Source organism: Peromyscus californicus, unplaced genomic scaffold, assembly GCF_007827085.1.
Source record: "Peromyscus californicus insignis strain IS unplaced genomic scaffold, ASM782708v3 Scaffold_2__1_contigs__length_46816999, whole genome shotgun sequence".
Lineage (NCBI taxonomy): Eukaryota > Metazoa > Chordata > Mammalia > Rodentia > Cricetidae > Peromyscus > Peromyscus californicus.
In genome coordinates this window covers 17931179-17943598 of record NW_026294540.1, presented here as the reverse complement: position 1 = coordinate 17943598, position 12420 = coordinate 17931179, and positions in this window count along the sequence as shown.

Here is a 12420-nt window from a genome sequence, read left to right as displayed (position 1 = left end):
AGCAGGCATCAATGGCCCATAATCCCTTACAATGAGAAATCATATATTTTCTTTCTCATGATAAAAGGGCTTGACTCTGCAAGGAGAGAGGAGAAAGATAGCTCCTTCCTTTCCTTTAGCCATTCTGGTGAAGGTCACTTCCCTTCAAGGAAGGGGAGCTTGGGAGGGGTGAAGCCTGGAGAGAGGAGGGACCATGATTGTGAGGTTCAGGGGTTTGACCGTGAATCTGTCCAAATCTTATTTATAGTTTTTTTTTTAAAAAACCAGGTTAAAAAAAATTAAAAAAAAAAAAAAGCCTGGCCAGAGAAATGCCTTGGGAAACTAAGAACTGCATTTCTGGCACAGTGAAGGGGCATCCTGATGGTGTCCTGGGAGGCAGGGTTTTTCCAGGGTGTGCTGGTTGGTTTTATGTCACCTTGACACAAGCTAGAGTCATCTGAAAGGAGGGAGCCTCAACTGAGAAAAATGCCTCCATAACATCCAGCTGTAGGGCCTTTTCCTACTGATTGATGGGCAGGGCCCAGCCCATTGTGGGTGGTGCCATCCCTGGGCTGGTGGTCCTGGGTTCTATAAGAAAGCAGGCTGAGCAAGGCATGAGGAGCAAGCCAGTACGCCGCAGCACCCCTCCGTGGCCTCTGCATCAAGAGGCAAGAGCCTCGAGGTTCCAGCTCTGTTTGACCTCCAGTCTGGACTTCCTTCAGTGATGGACTAGGATGTGGAAGTGGAAGCCAGACAAGCCATTTCCTCCCCAAGTTGCTCTATTCATCACAGCAATAGAAACCCTAACTAAGACACAGGGGGTGCTACAAAGACTGGCTTTCATTGGCTGAGCAGAAATCCTCAGTGGCAAACCCACCATGTTTAGTTAGGCAATCCAAGAGTTTCCAGGTGGGAAAGGCCTGGCTTCAGTGATTGATCCAAGTCTCTGAGAACTTCCTGAGCCTTGCTTGACCTGCAGTGGGTGGAGTCTAATGTCTTACAATCAACTTTCCAACTTCACTTGGAAAGTGGGTCCTGAATGACTACACCCCCTTCACACTTGCCCCCATTGACTTTAGTATTTTCCCATTTCCCAGCTAGGCTGAGGGCCATATTGCTTTGCGCCTTTCCTGGAACTCTCACTGTGGCCCAGGCTGGCCTCGAACTCACAGAGATCTGACTGCCTCTGCCTCCCGAGTGCTGGGATTAAAGGCTTGCGCCGCTGCCACCACCACCACCCGGCCAGACTGTTTCTTATACAGGGTCTGATTACAGTGAGAGAAAGGACCGGAAACAGTCTAAGACAGCAGGAATATATCCTCAGTTCTGGAGGCTGAGGATCAGAAACCAATATTCAGCTATTGTCCTTTGGCTGGTAGACATACCACTCAAACCTCCACTTCTGCTTTCTTGGGCATTCATCCAAGCCTCTCTGTTGGAACCACTCCCTTCTTAGAGGGGCGTCAGCTAAGAAGTTAGGAGGGGATCCATCATCAAGGATGAGTCTGTCTGCATGTCAGCCTATCTGGAAGGACCCTGTTTCTAAGTGTGCATCCTTGGATTTTAAGTGGATGTGTGATTTGGGTCACTGTCTAGCTCAATACAGATGGAGATGGCGATATGGATAGAGTACACACCATCGAAGAGACAAAAGGTCTCTGGGTACAATTCTTACCCAAAGGGAAGAAACATTCAGGCACACCCCCAAGCAGGACTCCTGTTTTGTGTCACTGGCTAAAACAGTGCTGCATACTTACTGTGAACCAGTCATTGGCTTTGGGAAGGGGACAGCCAGGTTTGGTTCATCCGCTGGTATGAGACACATTGTCACCAGTGCCGAATTGATTAGCATTCCCTTGCTGGGCATCTTGTTTGCAAAAAATGACCTCAGTTTCCCCCCCCCCCACACACACACACCGTACCCCTGCTCCTGACAAGATGACCTTGAAGCCCCTCCATAGGAGGTGGGCTCTGTCTTCAGCATATACCCCTCCCAAGCATGGACATCATGAAATGGGGCGTGGGGTAGTGACCGACAAGCCATCCATGCTACAATAAGGATGAAAATGTTTCAAAGCCAAAGGAGCCAGTACAAGGGCCCACTCCATGTGATTCCATTTATATGAACTGCTAGGTGAGTCCACATGGACGATAAGGAGGCGAGTCGGGAGGAAGTACTGGGGAGTCAGGGTCAATGGAGAAAGCACTAAAGGTAGTTGTAGTGGGGACTGGGGCTCAGTGGGTAGGGTGTCTGCATGAAGCCCTCTGTTCAATACCCAGCGGGGCATACCTTGAGCATGGTGGCCATGCCTGTATGTAATCTTAGCACTGGGGAAGCGAAAACAGCCTTGGAAGTTGAAGCTTCTCGCTATAAAGCAAATTCAGGGCTAGCCTGGACTACCCGAGTCTCTGTCTCAAAAAAAAAAAAAAGATTCATCTACCATTGTAGATGCAGTACAAGGAATAACGAATAACCCTTCAAATGTACACCGCAAGTGAACCAAACGGGCGCTGGATGAACTACATCTTGACAGGGCAGTTAAGAAATATCAAGGCCGTTTTAGTCAGAGCTTGCTTTGTGACTTGCCTTTGCCTCAAGGAGGGCACGGAAGTGGCTCTGCCAACCCCAAAGCCTCTAGGACCTTCTATGCCTGACATTTCTCAGCATCTAGCCTGGTGAAAGAAGGCATGGGCAGATTACCCTGCTTTGGCGTCTAGGACAGTTAGCTCCCTAGTCCACTCCCCCTTCCCCATGCCTGGGCGCTGCGCATGCACACATGCACGCGCGCGCAGCGCGCGCGCGCGCGCACACACACACACACACACACACACACACACACACACACACACAGGTTTCCCTTTCTGTGCATTTATCTCTCGGGGGCATTTCACAGAGAGGGAATCATTCAATACATCATCACATGAATTTTATGACCGTTTTCCTTTCTCCTGGCGTCACGTTTTCCGAGTTCCTCCACACTGCAGTGGAGCATCATAACACTTCATGAATGTTGTCAGTTATTTACTTCCGGGTTCTCTTCGGGGTGGGGGGGGCTGCTTGTCTCACTCCCTGCGGCTTCTCCACTTCCCACAGCTGAGCTCTCTCCATAAAACACTCCCGGATTGAATGGTCGTTTTGAGTCTTTTTGAGTGACTCAAGCTAGTGTCAACTTTAGAGGACCGAGAATCACCTGGGGACAAAAACCTCTGGGCGTGTCCATAAGGAGACATCTAGATCAGGTTCACTGGAGGGAAGATGGCCACTGAATGTGGTCAGAACCATCCCATGGGCTGCCGTCCCAGACTACAGAAAGTGAGCTGAGCACCAGCGTTCATCTCTCCTTTTTTTTTTGGGGGGGGGGGGGTTTCGAGGCAGGGTTTCTCTGTGTAGTTTTGGTGCCTGTCCTGGATCTCGCAGGATGTAGACCAGGTTGGCCTCGAACTCACAGAGATCTGCCTGCCCTGCCTCCCAAGTGCTGGGATTAAAGGCGTGTGCCGCCACCACCCGACTGTTTCTCTCTTAACTGTGGACGCCCCGTGGCCAGCGGTCTCACACTCCTGCCACCATGCCTTCTCTGCTACGATGGACTGCACCCTCCACACACCCCTCCTTCCTTAAAGTGGCTTTCATCAGATGCTGGGTCACAACAATCAGAAAAATGACATATAGAGGCGTAGAGTCACAAGTTGACCTGAGCCAGGGAGACGCAGAACTCCATAGTCACATGACCATGCAAGCCAAAGACCGGTCCACATCAGCCACCTCCCCATGCTGTTGTGACAATTGCCCCCAAAAGAGCTATGACTTACTCCAGTCCTGTGCACGAGGGGTCCAGGGCTTAGCAAAACAATTCTTTTTTTTTCAATCCTCCACCCCCCATCATCGCATAATGTAATAGGCATGTCCCCTTTTGCTTCTAGCAAAACGGACAGCTCTGACTAGGGAAGACAAGAGAGATTTCCTTACCTGGAACCGTGGCCCGCCAGGTGAACTCTTTTCCCAGTCTCCAACTTCTTCCATCTGAGGGAGCCTTGAGCAGAATCAAAGGGGGACAGAGGCCATGTCCCTGTGCGCCCCGCTCCCTTTAATCCTCAGGGTCTGAGCGGCAATGCCTTACAAGGGCATTTAAACCCGTTTCACCATAAACAAAGTTTTTTTTTGTCGAAAGTGAAACAACAGCAAAGCAAAAAAACAAAACAAAACAAAATGCCCTTCATTTCTGAAGCTCGCCGTCGGCAATGGTGGACGCAGGCTGCAAACTGTTTGCCTCTCGGCGGGCGGCCTGTTCCCGTGAGATTGCAAAAGTGATTACCAGCATCGCTTTATTGGGCAGGCGAAGAGGGCCTGACACAAATCACCTGGACGAGTCTTTGGCTACAGGGTGTAATCACATCAGAGCTAGACTTGGGCCTGGCGTTCGTTCCAGACTCCTTCCAGAAGACCCAGAAAACTTTTGGAAGTCGGAGTCTGCTTGCCAAGGAGTGTTTTGCCCGGCAAAGGGCGCGTGCGTTGGGGAGAGTAATAATTTTCAGACCCCGGGAGATCCATTCAAAGCCCGGACACATCGTCCTGCTGGGGCTTGCACGCAGGATTTGTAACCGCTGAGCCGAACACGTGCCTTCTAAGGAAGTCTCAGGGGCAAGGCAAAAAGGACACGTGCAAGCTGTGTGGGCCAGGAGCTGATAATTCACCCTAATGGTGTCAGCCCCAGCTGCAGAAGACCTTTTGAAGGAGAAGGGAAAAGGTTTGGAGGTGGAGTGGGTTAGCCTCCCGGTCCAGGGTCAGTGGTAGTGTCCTTCAACCTGCTCCCGCAGCATCTTCTGGGTTGGAGGGTGGAGTATATGTGGTCCAGCTGTGGATATTAGCCTTATGTAAGAATGTCCCTAAAGGGCTCCTCTTTATTGCAGGATGAATGAAAATACTTGCCTTTTTTTTTTTTTTGAGACTTTCCTCAAACTTATTATGTAGCAAGGTTGACCTTGAACTCCTGACCCTCCGTGCTCTGCATCTCAAGGCTGGGCTGACAGGTGTACACCACAACACCAGGGAGAATTACCTACTCCTGTGTTTTGTTGGAACGTACCTGCTTGCTCAGACAATTCAGAGATACATAAAGCGGAATTCATCCTCACTATAGCAGATCTAGAATGACCAGGTGGGGATGTGGGGTGCATTTGGGCTGGGGGGCTAGGGTGGGGGGTTGGGACGACTGACTGGGGTCTTCCTGGTCTGTGTCTGTCAGTGAAGACTGACGATTGTGTAGTACTTGTTACTGGTCGATGAAAACAGGATTATAATCTTTGCGATGTTATTCGCTTACTTACATTAAAATATTTTTTTTTTATTTATTTCATATGTGAGAATGCTTTGCCTTCACCATGTGTTGTCAGTGTCCTCAGAGGCCTGAAGAGGGTGTCAGACACCTGTGGGTGGCGACACTGGATCTCTGGTCCTCTGCAAGAGCAGCAGGTGTTCTTATCCACTGAGCCACCTCTTTCCATCAGCCTTACTTGAAAAAAAATTCTTTGGGGGCTGGAGAGATGGCTCAGAGGTTTGGAGCACTGGCTGCTCTTCCAGAGGTCCTGAGTTCAATTCCCAGCACCCACATGGTGGCTCACACCATCTGTAATAAGTTCTGGTGCCCTCTTCTGGCAGGCAGGCATACATGCAGGCAGGACACTGTATACATAATAAATAAATCTTAAAAATAATAATAAAAAATAAAAAAAATCTCTCTTATCACCAGCATTTTCTCACAGGCAGTAGCGGGAGAGGGACGAGAGCCAGGACGATGTCCATCTGTCACTCAGCTTCCACACTTGCTGACACTCATGTGCTTGTGATCTCCTGTGCTTCACTCTTTAGAAATTGCATATTTCAGACACTTTGGTATTAACAGGTAGAGAGAACTGCCTCCTGAGTTCTCTCATAGCTTCCCAACAAATATCAGTGTCTTTGTCCTGAGCCGTTCCAAGCCCCGCGACTCAAACTCACCAAGGACCTCAGTAAAAACAAATGTTAGTCCATCTTTTTCCACCTCACTCTCAAGTCTTTACCTATCATCTATCTATCTATCTATCTATCTATCTATCTATCTATCTATCTATCTATCTACCTGTCTATCTATATAATCTACCTACCTACCTGTCAATCTATCATCTATCCGTGCATCTATCTATATTATCTATCTATCTGTCTGTCTACCTGTTTATCATCTATCCATCCATCTATCTATATAAAATCTATCATCTATCTCTCTCTACATATATAAAATCATGTATCTATCTATCCACCTATCATCTATTCATCTATCTATATAATCTACCTACCTACAAATCTAACATCTATCCATCCATCTATATTATATATCTGTCTGTCTATCATCTATCAATACATCTATATATAATCTATCTACCTATCATCTATCAATCTACCTACATTATCTACCTACCCATCAATCTGTCATCTATCCATCTATCTATATAATCTTCCTATCTACCTGTCAATCTACTATCTATCCATCCATCTATCTATGTTATCTATCTAGCTATCATCTATCTGCCTATCATCTATCTATCTATCTATCTATCTATCTATCATTTATCATCTATCTGTCTGTCTGTCTATCTATCCATCTATCCACTTGTCTACCTATCTATGTACCTACCTTTCAATCGTCTCTCTGTACTGGGGATGGAACCTGGGGCCTCGCTAACAGTAACCAAGCACTGTCCTGTGGAGTGTCATGCCCAGCCCCAAAGAATCTTCTTAGCCACACCTGCCTCTGCCGGCCAGTTTGGCTCATCTCCAGAATACAGCATTTCCCATTTGAGCTCTCCTAACCCTGTGTCTGCAGAAATGTATAAGGGCTTGAGAGGAGTTGTGTTAACAGCGGCCGCCTCTGAACCAAGGGAAGCCCCACATCACCTCTATTGATCTGCTTTCTGTTTGGAGTGCTGTTATCTGCTTTGATGAGGGTGGCGGAACACCGCTTTCTAAGATTCCTCAGTACTCCAGGCCAGAGCACACAGACCTTCCACCTCGCCGATCCGACAACCAGACAACATCCTAGAACTGTCCATCTCGACGTCCTCTTAAAAATCTTATCTATTCCCAGCACCTGTGGCTAGTATGGAAGTCAGGGGAAGGAAAAGGGATTTGCCAGTTTCTTAAAGACAGGATGTCAAGCCCACAAAGATACTAATGAATGTCAAAATACATGACCAGCTATGGCCAGCTGCTGCTGAACTCTCTTTCCAAACCCACAGCACTCTCTTCTTGCAAAGAAGGACCAGCATGGGTGAACACAGATGTTTAACCCCCTCCTGCCCCGGATGTAGCTAAAGGCATTTTCAGACAGATGTGTGGATTTGCACAGGGCACACATCTGGAAAAAGCCACACCTTTCTCTCTCTCCCTTTGTCCTGGCCCTGAATCCATTCTCTCTGATTGGAGGTGAAGAAAGCATTAATGTTTGAGGAATGAGTCCATGAGGCTGATGTTTGACCCAGACAGTGATCCAAAGATTTGATTCTAGATGTTTTGCATGGGCAGAGGAGAAACTGGTCCTGCTGTTAAAGGGACTGAAGAGTGATCAAGTCTCTTGATGGTCAGAGAAAGTCTGAGCTAACAGATACAGAACCAGGACCTTGGATGAGCACCTGGACCTAGCTATACCCGAAGCTTCAAGACCTGATACGTGGGCCAGCAGCTAAAAGTGCTTGAAGTCTAGCCTGATGGCCCGAGTTCAATCTCCGGGACCCAGGTGGTGAAATGAGAGAAATGACTTTTACATGTTCTCCTCTGAGCTCTACATGCACCCCGAGCCCTACGCCCCCTCCCCCCAGGATAAATGTAAGAAAAAAGAACTCGTGTATATGTATGTTTAAGCGTGTGTGTGTGTGTGTGTGTGTGTGTGTGTGTGTGTGTGTGTGTGTGTGTGTGTGTGTGTATGCCATGGTGCATGTGTGGAGGTCAGAGGACAATTTACCCAAGTCTGTTCTCTCATCATGTAGGTCCCAGGGATTGAACTCAGGTCGTCAGACTTGGTGGCAAGCACCTTTACCTCCTTTGCTGTTTCCCCGGCCACAAGAGACATTAATGCCACTGAAAGACAGCATGGATTGTGCTCTGAGGAGAGTTCAGGCTTCAACTTGGTTTATTCTCTCTCCTCTCTTGTGGCTATTCAAAACCCAGGAAGTGATCCTTGCTCCTGGCACCCGCTGGGCAGAACCTGTCTGTGCCTCCTATCTCTCTAAGAGGAGGAGGAAGAAGTTTGGCCTTCTGGTTGGGAGTCAAATCACAAGCCCACCCATGAATTTGCCTTCAAGAAGGATGCCAGGGTATTTTGAAACACACACACACACACACACACACACACACACACACACACACACACACACAGAACTCTGTCTGCTTGTGTGATCCATGAGTCACAGAGGCAGCAACTTTGCAGTAATCAAGACGCATTACGATTTTTATGAAATACAGAAGTGGACATCACTGGGTGAGAAGTGGCTGAGGGTAGGCCTCAAAGGCAGACAAGGGTTTCCATGGCAACGGCACCGGGATAACGATATAGCCTCACGGCTGCCATCATCTATTGGAGATCCGCTCATTTGGGGCAGCCCACCTCCCTGTCTGAAATCTCCCTTGGCTGCCTTGCTCCTGCACGGGACATCTCCAAACACCTCTTTAGACCAGCCTTCATAAACATCACTCGTGGCTTCCCAGAATTAGACATGTTGGGTTGACATTCCTGCTTAGGCCCCTGTGAAAGGTGGCTGGCCCTTTCTGCAGCTCCTGTCTCGTGGCCTTGTGTACCATCAGCATTAGCCAAATGAGCATGTGGCCCTCACAGCAGAGCCATAAACCTTCACATTAGTTCTATGAGTATCTGTGGGGCTCAGAGTGAACGTATGGAGGTCCCAGCTCACATGTGCACATGGCTACAGCATAGGCTAATGGAACCACCTCAGTCTTGACCCTGAGTTGCCATAACAACCCAGAAAGATGAGTTCTAATGGAGACTTTGTCTTCTTAGAGTTACATCCACTTCCTGGGTCAGATCGGCTAGATGTCCTCAGTTGCTCTGCAAACATCTGTGTCCCAGGTTCCTCTCTGTTCCTAGGCCAGGCGCATGGGCTTTATGCGCCACTCTTGGGAGTTGGCCTCAAAGAAGAGGCCCATGCCAGCCTGGGAATAGACCTTTTACCACTACTGTCCAGAGAGAAGATTCTGGGCCCAGACATCTGGAGGATGGTGCAATGTCTACCCCTTCTCCTAAGGTCCCAATGACAAACTGAGGCACGATTCTGCTGAGGTTCACTCGGCAAGCAATGAGTTGCTGAATTCCTTACAAGAGTGTGGATGAGGGGTTACTTACAGGGGTGTGGGTGCTCTTCCCGCAACAAGTCACATCTGGAAAGCCTTACCTAGCAGGGATGAAGATATTTTTCCCTCTAGCTGCACAGATAAAGCTCGCCCCCATCTCCCAACCCCACACATCTAGTCTTCCCTGGGCTAGCCCCTTCCCAAGACAACATTGTATACAACATATGGTTGGGAGCTGCTGGGTACTCAAGTGAGGGTCTCATATTCCTCTCTCAACCTCCATAGCGGTCATGAACAGTCAACAAGCCCAGCTAGGATGGTCCTTCTGCAATGAGAGGAGCGCAGCCAAACTCCTGAAGATGGCAGGTGCTTGATTCGGAGGACATCCACCGACAACATTAAAACCACAAGAGGAGCCTACAGGAACGCCCTTGCTTTTCTGGAATCTCCTCTCTCAAAAGCTCTATCCCCAAACTCACTCTATGGCAGGGTGTTTGAGGGGACGAGCCAGCTACAGCAGCCTCCCTTCACAGGGAGGAACACAGGTAGCTTATACAGTTGAAGGAAAACAGAGTGGGACCCTCTGACACGAGGGGCCAGGCAAGTGCACATCTTGCCCAGGTAGAGGGCACCATGAAAAAACAAAACAAAACTCTGATCTCTCCCGCTTTTAGTGACCTCTTTTTAATCAGCTTAGCTATGCAAGGAATGCTCCCATATCCTTCATGACACAGAACACAGTCATACCTGCCCATCACACAAATTCCACAAATTCCACAATGAGCTTTGGTTTTTTAAAAATGCATAAGGCCCTCTTCATGGGCCCCCCCCTACCAAAGCCATAAGCGTTTTGCCAACATTAATTGGCTATAGGGGCAACTGTGGTTAGCTCTTAGAAAAATCCCTGTACCTGTTCCTTAATGACTCATATTCAGAACTAAAGAAAAAGAAATTCAGCCTGTGACTATGTAGAAAAGCAAAACAAAGTCTCTCTCTCTCTCTCTCTCTCTCTCTCTCTCTCTCTCTCTCTCTCTCTCTCTCTCTTTTCTCTCTCTCTCTCTAATTCAATGGAAAAGCTGTTCAAGATTGATCAGAGTCAAGAGTTCACAGTTTGCTTCCAGGACGCCTTGAATGGAGCTTGCTATTTTTCCTCCCCCTGGAGAGGGAGGGAGGGAAGACAGGAGAGAGCAAGAGAGCTCAGAGTGTGATCCTTTGCTGATACAAAACATTAGGAAGGAGTTGATTTCCTTAGAGGCGCTGGGTGAGCTTAAATGCAGGCGCTCAGATCCACTCTGACTTTGTCAGTGTGCCCTGATCTCTCATGTGCCTTCAGAGTCATGTCTCAATTCATCTTTCTTCCCAGGAAGAGACCTTGCTGTCTCACAGTATCCAGACAGGAGCCAACCTGTGCCTCCCTGGCCCACTGTTGGGGTCTCACATCCAGCCTCAACAGAATGAGGAAGGACAAGGTGGGGGGTGGAGTTCACCAGAGGAGTTAGCAATGGGACCAGCAATTTTACTCTCCCCTGAGCAGATTCAGAGAGCCATGTGTGACCTGCTGAAGTATTTTATTTCCACCAAATTAAAAAAATCTCAATGGTGTGTGAAGCCGGGCATCATTACCAATTACCAGTGGAAAGAACTGGGTTATGAATGACTTTGACCACTGTCACTCTGTGGTGGTTTGAATGAGTTATGACCCCCATAGACCCATGTGTTTGAATGCTTGACCAATAGGGAGTGGCACTATTAGGAGGTGTGGCCTTGCTGGAGTAGGTGTGGCCTTGCTGGAGGAAGTGTGCCATCATGGAGGCGGGTGGAGGTCTCATTTGCTCAAGCTATGCCCAGTGTGGGACACAGTTGCTTCTGCTGCCTGTGGATCCAGATGTAGAACTCTCAGCTCCTTCTCCAGCACCATGTCTGCCTGCATGCCATCATGATGATAATGGACTAAATCTCTGAAACTGTAACCCAGCCCCAGTGAAATGTTTTTCCTTTATAAGAGTTGCCATGGTCATGGTGTCTCTTCACAGCATTAGAAACCCTAACTAAGATACACTCATAGCCTGAGCTAGCCAAGCTTTATTCAGTTGATCTGCAGTATACTCCCAGAGCTAAGAACTGTCACAATCTTAGAACAGTTTCATCACCCAAGAAGAAAGAGACTCAGCTGTCACTTCTGTTGTCCCTTCTGTCACTCACATTAGGCAATGATTACTTTTTGTCCTAGCTAGCTTTATCTGTCAGCTTGGCATGGCCTAGAGTCATCTTAGAATGGAGTCTCCATCGAAGAATGTCCAGATCAGATTGGTCTATGTGCATGCATGTCTGTAGGCGATGGTCTTGATTGATTCAGGAGGGCCCAGCCCACTGTGGGCAGCACCATTCCCTGGGCAGGTGGTCCTGTGCTATTAAGAAAGCCGCCTAAGCATGAGCTGGTCTGTGAGCCAGCAAGCAGTGTGTCCTTCATGGTTCCTGCTCTACTTCCTTGGCCGTGTGTGAGTTCCTTGGTCAGTAAGCAGGCTTGCATTCAAGATCCTGCCTTGAGTTTCTGCCCTGAATTCCCTCAATGATGCACTGTGACCTGAATGTGTAAGCTGAAATAACTCTTTCCTTCCTCGAGTTGCTTTTGTTTTATCAGAGTGTTTTATCATGGCAAACAGAAAGGAGGCTAGAACACTCCTCTTTTTGTTCTCCTGGATGGACCCTATAAAGAGCCCTACAATATGTGGTTCTTCTGAGCTTTCTTTCATCCTTCATAATGTCTAAGATCTATTCACATTATAGCCCATGTTAGCATATAGTTCTTTTTTGTGGCTGAATAATATTCCATCTTGGGACAAGACAACTTGCTTATTCATCCATAGACATTCAGGCTGTGTCCACTTTGAGGTTATTATGGTAAGCCCATAAAAGTTGCATGTGAGTTAAAAAAATTTTACACTTGCTTATTTTGTATGTGGAGGGGTCATGCCACAACATGTATGTGGATGCTTGAGAATGCCCTGCAGGAGTTGGTTCTCTCCTTCAGCCATGTGGGTCCCAGATTGACACAAGTTTGTCCAGGGAGCCTGTCCATCTGTGAGTAGAATTCAGCTCTCAGAGCC